Source organism: Triticum dicoccoides, chromosome 1B, assembly GCF_002162155.2.
Source record: "Triticum dicoccoides isolate Atlit2015 ecotype Zavitan chromosome 1B, WEW_v2.0, whole genome shotgun sequence".
NCBI classification, from domain to species: domain Eukaryota; kingdom Viridiplantae; phylum Streptophyta; class Magnoliopsida; order Poales; family Poaceae; genus Triticum; species Triticum dicoccoides.
The window spans coordinates 21,648,560-21,657,323 of NC_041381.1; the positions used below are offsets into that span (position 1 = coordinate 21,648,560).

The 8,764-nt window shown below is 42.9% G+C and overlaps 1 pseudogene; it reads left to right on the plus strand.

Annotated features, from left to right (window-relative positions):
- Positions 1 to 5,959: 5,959 nt before the first annotated feature.
- LOC119350021 lies at positions 5,960 to 8,113 on the plus strand (annotated as a pseudogene).
- Positions 8,114 to 8,764: the final 651 nt, after the last annotated feature.

Sequence of the window (8,764 nt, forward strand, 5' to 3'; positions counted from 1 at the left end):
TGATCTAGTTGTTGGGAAAATTTCTAAATGTGAATTTCGACTTTATTTGCAAAATCTCTCTAGAATTTAGTAAAATGGGCATAACTTTTGCATACTAACTCGGATGAAAAAGTTTTTTATATGAAAAATCATCTACTCGAAAAGTTACATCCCCGTTAAACATTTTCAAGATCCTCAAAAACCTAACAGAAAAAAAGTTACGGGGCTTTTAAGATCTAGAGTGGAAAAAATCGAAAAAAATTTCAAACTGTGTGGTCAAACTGTGGTCAAACAATGGTCAAACTAATTATTCTAGAATATTAGTGTTACTAAATAATTATTTCAGTTATTTTGAATTTTGGTCAAATCTGGTCAAACTGTGGTCAAACAATGGTCAAACTAATTATCCAAAAAATATTAGTGTTACTAAATAGTTATTGTTTTTTAAAACAATAATTTCAAACTCAAACAGTGAAATGTGTCACTTCATGCTCAAGCAAAATTCCTGAGGGTTAATAGGATTGACATCTTACTATTGTCAAGAAAACAATAAGTGCAGACTTGGAAACGAGGGAGAATAGAACCCGGAAGTTAAGCGTGCTCAGGCGGGAGGATGGGAGGATGGGTGACCGTTCGGGAAGTTAGATGATTTGGAATGATGATGGGTGATTAGAGATTAGAGGATAAATTGAGCAGTGATGAGGGGTGGTGATTAGAGATTGGAGGTTAAAATAATTCAAAAATTTGAAAATAAAAAAAATAAAAAAATAAAAAAATTTCAAAAGAAAATGATAAAATTTTCTTTAGTCCCGGTTGGTGTTACCAACCGGGACTAAAGGTGGAGCTCCACGTGGCCGCGGCCTTTAGTCCCGGTTCGTGTAAGAACCGGGACGAAAGGGGAGAGACATTAGTAACGACCCTTTAGTCCCGGTTCAAAATGATATTTACACATGAATCAAAATATGTGTATGTATTGAATCAAGCAAAATGATATTTACACATGAATCAAAAATCCAGAATAAATGAAGAATCAAATTGAAGGCTATGTATTCAATCAAGCAAAATCAATCTACTCCCTCCGTTCCTAAATATAATATTTTTTAGAGATTTTAATAAGGACTACATAAGAATGTATATAGACATATTTTAAAGTGTAAATTCTCTCATTCTGCTTCATATGTCGTTTGCATTGGAATCAATAAAAATATTTATATTTAGGAACGGGGGAAGTATATAAAGAGCTGTGCCTTGCTGCTGAACTTGGGATTAGAAAGAGTTTGCACGTATGCACATTTGGAGACGTACGCATGCAGACTAGCAGGAAATAATAGTTTTGCTCGCTTATTCGTTCGATCACGTCGGTCACGTTAGGAAGCGTTCTGTTTTATCCCTAAAATTAGGACGATGGTCGGATATGACAGTTGTTTTTTTACATGTCTGGCGCGTAGCCAGGCCTAGGATTAATCGAGAGGATAACTGCTGCAATCTGGACCATCCTCTGTCACAATCACCATGGCTGTAGTTGGGGCAACACTCTGCGCCGGCGCACCGGCGCAACGATTCGGCCGGTCCAACCAGGACCGTACGATCCCAGGAATCTAGTCGTCCGATATGCCTTTTACCCTTCGTCCTTTTTCTCCATGGCCTTCCTCAAGAAATTGCAGCACCGCATAGACGAAGAGACAGGAGGCTGCGGCCAGCGCCGTCGACCCCCGCCGTAATTCGCCGCCTCGCCGCCGGTCGTCGCCCTCGCCGGTGGTCGCCGCCCTCGCCGGCGGTCGGCGCCTCCCACGTGTCTCGCATCGGGCGCCACAACCCCCACCCTCCCCACGCACGTTTTGCTGCGTCGTGGGAGATCACTGGCGTTGGCGACTGCGACCAACGCGCTGTAAAACCACCATCGCGCCGCCGATGCTTCCCGGCCATGGATTTTTCTCGAACCGTCGATGTGGATGCTGGAAACATATTTGGAAAATGCTGGAACCGGCTATTAGAGATGTTGCATCGATGATGTTTTTTGTTGGAACCAGAGCTGTAGCCAGAAACACCGTCGTTTGTTACAACCGTACCCAATAAAGGCTACATCCACGTTCGTACAGAGCAACCTTTTCACACCAAAAGCTACATCCATCGACGACATATGTTGACAAATGTTACAATTGAAAAAGCTCCGTCCATGTTCGCGAAAGCTGCAACCGGCGAGCGTGGTGACCGCGCACGGTGATTTTGTTTTTGCTACAACCAATTTCGTTTTCTTTGCTACTACCGGCTTCATTTTTTGATACAGCCATGGCTGGTGAGCGTGGTGACCGCGGGCGGCGAGGATGGGCAGCCCTGCTCCAAGCAACATTCGCATGAGGACGGCCTCGTGGATTTATGCTAGATGCTACAACCGGCATTGAAAATTGCTACCCCCACGTGCCGTATAGCTACAACCGCAATCGTGATTTGCTGCATCGCACGACAATGCGTTTTTGCTGGAAGCGATGCTCATATTTGCTGGAACGGGGTGAGCGAGATGTTGCAACGGCGAGGGATCTGTGCGACAAGCTGCGACTCACGGACATGAGCGGCGGCAAGCCCGCCGGTGAGCTGCAGCTATCTCCACCGGAGCTACAACCGTCGCGTCGAGAGCTGCAAAACAGCAGGTTGTGTGGGTGTGTGAACGACGACGAGGATGGCCAGCGAGGGCGGTGAACAGCGACGAGGACGGCCGGCATGGGCGGCGACCGGCGACTTGGACAGCCGGCATGGGCGAGGACTGGAGATGCGGCCGGCCAGCCCGCGAGATGAGAGAGAGAGATGGAGCAGCGCAGCCGCACATGGCGTTGATGGCGAGCAGTTGGTTTGATGGCGAGCAGTTGGTGGACCCGGTTACCACGCGAGAAGCCTGCCGTACGATAAAAGTAGATCGCACTGGTCGCGCGCGACCGGCCGAACATTCGGCCGATGTGCCGATTGTAAACGTTTACCCTGTAGTTGGGAACAAAAGACTTACCAAGTTTACGCATCCGCTGACGTGCCGAGTCGTGTTTTAACTGGACCTGGGCCCTAAGCCGTGTCAGGTTAGGCCCACCTTATCAGGCCTCCCCTCGCGGAAAGAAAAAAATCACCCACTTCCATCCTACTCTCTCCAATTTAAAATGTAGTGCCGTCAAATAAATAAATAAAATATATAGAGTGCATTGGTTTTTTCCAAGTAGAAAGATATAAATTTGATAAAAATTTAAGAAAAATTATAAAAATGCTGATACTAAATCAACATCACTAGATTCATCAGAAAATACATTTTGGTATTGTGTATATTTGGTATTAAAGATATAGATACATTTTTTTCTATAGACTTGGTCCAAGTTGTGACACTTGATTTCCGTAAAAATCAATGCGCGCCTATATTGTGGGACAGAGAGAGTATGAACGTGGATGTCCCTATTTTTTTTGTTTTTTTTAGATGTTGATGTCCCTACTGTTATGTGTCCCTTAAATGGGCTAGATTTTATGGGCCTGGGTGCATTAAATCTTGTGCCTCGGCCCAATAAAATTCTGAAATTTCAAAGACCCACTCGAATTGCATAACAAATGTGCAAGTTTTGTACTCCCTACATCCAAATATGTTAGGCCTAATTGTTCAGGGCTGTCCTTGACCATTGGTAAACTTATTAATAATACATGAGATGTATGTTGTAAAAATTATATCATTATAAACTCTTTTCACATACAAATTTTATGGTATATTTATTTGTAACATACACATCATATATTATTGCTCTACCCGGTGGTCAAAGACAACCTCAAAAAATGTATTAGACCGTATATATTTGGATGAAGAGAGTACCATACTGCTAGTTGAGAAAGAGTAGCACCAATATAAATCTTGGGTTGTTCGACCACCCCTTGTAGAGAGGGAAATGAGTAACACCGCGCATGTTCGCTCACTCACTTCATGCAAAAGCGAGTGGGTCACGTCACGTGAATTGAGTTCGAGCTTGAGCTATATTATATGCCTTGTTCAAAGAACACTATTTTTGCATGGAAGTGCATGACCTAGCTCTAGGTGCATGTCAATACTCGAGCTCGTTGCGGAGACACTTTCTATTTTCAAAGAGCTCTTCCACCATGTGCTAGTTGCATCGCTTCACTCTCCTAGGTGTCATCTCTGCGTAGAGAAAAATGCAAAGGAGAGGGACTATACAAAAGGTTACTTGTGGTGACCTGCTTCTCTGGCGACCCCTTGCTAACGACCATGTGCACAATCGTTTGGGAGAGCAGGCCTATTCAAAATTGAGTCCCTCAAGAATCTGCACCAACTAAGGGGCGATATGGTTTCTCGTTCAAGTTCGACTACATCCCCGGAGATAGTTCGTCTGCTTCCTCACGAGCGGGCAACCACCTCATCTTCACCACTGTGGCTAACAATGTCGTTGCACCAAAGTTTTCGATGAACTCGTCTGTTCTGAATCTCTCTTCATTGACATGTGCCTCTGGCCCATATGCATGTTCCTAGCCTGTCGTATGCGATTTGCCATGTTAGTGGTCTTTTGATAATGCTAACCTAGATTGAGCTTAACCAAAAACTACCTAATATCTTAACAAAATGAAATCTCTTTTTATGTGTGTGGGAATGCTCCCTAAATGGAATCAGATAACCAAGATGTGAGTTTCGTTTATCAGGTGAACAACTTACAATTGTTGGTACAGACATCAATACAAGGCCGCATTGGCGCGGCCTAGGCAAAAACCAAGCACAAACTTGGTACAACAAACAACCCTCCAAAAGTTCAACCATTATACATATCTACAATCAAATGAAAAGAAAATTTACAAGTTAGTTGAATAGTGCATTCTTTTTTTTTCAATTACGTCAGAAAATTTTAAAATATTTTGTTTCAGTTTCTTCTTCTAGTTTTTTTGACCTATTCTTCTAGTACTCCTTCGATCCATATTATTAGTTTAAAGTTGTACTAAAGCGGTGACAGGTAATTTGGATGTGCATTTTCATGACCTGATAACTAACACTGTTGCCGATGTTGTAAATAAAATTAAAGGGCAGTTACACTAATTAAACATTTGGTACAAAAAAATCAGATACGGGAGAACATAAGTCAAATCTCATCAGACTAGCTAGGCACCAACAGTTCTATTTTGAACTAAGATAATCAACAAAAAAACCTGATTATTTTAATGAGATAAAGTACAACAAATTATCCTCGAAAAAGATTCAACCAATACCATTATATATAATATCAATTATCAAGTGCAAAAGAAAGGAAGAAATTCTTCGAATAGTCTGATTACCAGGCCGGCGCTCCCAATAATGATTGAATTGAAACCCAGGCGAACGCTCCTAATAAACACTTTTTTATAGGTCTGATGCACGGCCGGGCCTAGGACTAATCGACAGGGTAATTGGTTGTAATCTGGACCATTCTCTGTCACAATCTTATGACATTGGGAACAAAGCTATAAGGTAGAGGAACAACAAATTTACTTCACATCAACACCACAACCCCCGCTACTCATCTTTCATAGTCCACACCCTCACTACTCCTCTCTCGAAGCGTTGGATCTGCTGCTGCTGCTTAATAACCAAGGTGTGTGGTTCCCTACTTTTGCTCTTTGCTCAGATCAGACGAGGAGCCTCCTGCAAATAAAAAGGAACAGTAGTATTAGCGCATAAGATTCTATGTTTAACCGGCTCAGTTAGTTATTCTTGTGTCTTCAAGCCTTTGTAAATTATTTTCGATCAAAATGGCATGCCAAAACAATAATAAGCTAAATCTGTAATAAAAATGAAGAAGCAGAACTCCGTTTTACGGACATTCTAGATTGTAGCACATAAGCAAGGTGAACCAAAATTCATCTCACATAATTTAGCTTCTATTTCCCTTTTTCCTTCCTCCAGGAAACAAGCCGGTTCATTTGCTGTGGGACAAACAATAACCATATATCTCATATTGAGGTGGAAATCAGACTTTCCACAATGGCGATTGAACCTCTCCGTGACAATCTGGACACCCTTACAGCAACCGACCAACCATACGAAGGTGATTCCTCTTCCCAGCAACAACTCACCGTGTGCAACTACGACCTGAGTGGTGCACACTCAACAATTCTCTCCCCAGCCAACCAAGTAAGTGCCTACAGCAGCCATGGACAAAACAAATTTCAGATTGTTGCACGGGGTAGCCCTGAGCACCACGGGATCAGATCAAACGGTGCTCTCCACTACGTTAGCCAGATGCTGATGGAAGACGATGACGAGGGGGTCGACATAGCGAAGGGGCTACTCTTCAGGCTACTGAGAAGCCATTCCGTGACATTCTTGGCGAGGTATACGCGCCGCCTACTAACTAGCCACCATTGCATAGCAACAAGAAGCCAGGCAACCCTGATAAGAGTGGGACCAGTAATTACAAGAGGCTCTGGAGCACTAGCTTCAATAATGACTATTCCAGTTACAATGTGTTACAACCTTTAGCAACCCCGTTGACTCCATATATCTGCAATAGGAGTCCTTTTTTACCAAATCAGCCGTTGGTAAGTGTTGGGTGGACTTCCGAATCTGGCTTCCCTGCCTTGCATGGTCAGAGAGGTGTCGGGGAGGAAAGAATGTTTGCTCCAAGTATTGATAAGCTTGTGATATATTCAAAGAATAACATACTTTATATTTCCCAACTGATTACGGAGGCAAAAGTAGGAGAGAGGACCCAAAACACAATCTTGGAGGTGGCAGGCCCAAGGGATTGCAATAAACATCATGCCATGACCACTTGTGCAATAATTCGAAATGAAAATTTCGACCAAGTTCTCCTATGCTATGGTCCTTCTGACCGAATAATAAGACTGCAAGAAAGGATGGTGGGGCAAGGAAACAAGACCTCACTGAAAGGCCGGAGCAAAAGTAGGAATCAACCGAGGAAAGAGTCGGTTGATCTCAGGACTCTCCTCATCCACTGCGTACAAGCTATGGCAGAATACTGCTACCTGTTGGCCAGTGAATTGCTATTGACGATAAGACAACACTCTTCAGCAGATGGTGATTGTACTCAGAGACTGGCACTTTACTTGGCGGATGGCCTCAAGGCACGCTTGGCTAGGATCGGGAGTCGGGTTTATCGCAACCTCATGGAAAGGCGAACAAGTACCGCCGATTCGTTAGAGGCTTATAGCCTTTTTCTTGCAGCTTTCCCTTTCGTAAGGGCGTCATACTATTTTGCCAACCAATCTATTCTTGATGTCTCGCAAGGGAAAGAAAGGGTGCACATCGTTGATTTCGGCATTGGCTTCGACTTTCAGTGGCCATTAATGATTCAGAGTTTTGCACAGCAAGAAGAGGGAGCCCCTAAGCTTCGGATCACAGGTATAGACATTCCCCAGTTGGGTTTCCGCCCCTGCGAAATGGTTGAGGAGACAGGGAAGCGGTTGGCTGATTACGCAAATAGGTTCAAGATACCTTTCCAGTATCAAGGCATTGCGGCTTCAAGATGGGAGACAATAAAAATTGAGGATCTTAACATTGACGAGGATGAAGTTCTCATAATGAACTGCATGTTCCGGATGAAGAATCCCGGTCTTGAAACCGATATCGTAAATGGTGCAAGGGATAAGGTGCTCAAAACTATCAGGAGGATGAACCCGAAGATTTTTATTTCCGGCACCGTGAATGGGTTACTCAGTTCTCCCTTCTTCATACAACGTTTCAAAGAGGCTATGCTCCATTACTCTTCAATATTTGACATGCTTGATGCAAATGTTCCACGGGATAATGAAGCAAGAAAGATGATTGAGAGGATCCTATTTGGGCAGAATGTTCTTACCATCATAGCATGTGAGGGCACATACAGAACCGAGAGGCCAGAATGTTACAGGCAGTGGCAAGCAAGGTGCCTCAAAGCTGGGTTCCAGAAGCTTCCTGTCGATCCAGCCATCTTAAAGAACATACTACACAGGAAGAACTTATTGTTTCATGAGGAATTTTTTGCTGTTGAAGATCGTGGTTGGCTGCTACAAGGATGGAAAGGGAGAGTACTTTATGCTATATCTAAATGGAAACCTAATGAAACACATGATGATCACTAAGATTCGATCAGTTTTTCAAGTGCACAAACATCTCGGCAATTTACCGCCTTTTTAGCTATTTGCAAGATTCTCAACACAATGAGTCTAAATTGTCGAACACCATAAGATATTGTTGTCAGATGAGTATTGGGAAGTACCATCTTGGAAGAAGGTGGGATGGTGATTCGAATGTTGATATTCCACATCTTGGCAACTACACGACCATATGTAGCAAAAATCAATTGTACAATACTTGGCCTCTGTCGTTCTATTTAATTCTAGAACATACTAGACATGATGAGATTAGTGGAAATACCGACACTTGATTTTGCTGTAAAGTGGTAGATTATTATTGTACTGCCTATCTCTCAAAACCGGCGGTACGGTCGGATGATGAGAGGATTGTCATTTCTGATTTATTTTGAGACAACAATTGCAATTACTTCCTCAGTGTCGCTGCTTTAGTACAAAATAAAGTAGTGACAATTAATATGGATCGGAGGGAGTAATATAAACAAGGTTCCTATGCACGAATCCAATAGAATGCACTAATGGTCACATATTATTACTGTCTCCATATCACAATTATGTGGGTGCCCATTTTGGACATGTCTTCTGTCAAAGTTCTACTTTCTTAAACTACGAATAGCATTCTGGTCATTCAGATTGGCAATTTGAAAATCATATGCATAGGTTTTTCTAAAAAAAAGATGTGACGACATTAGGG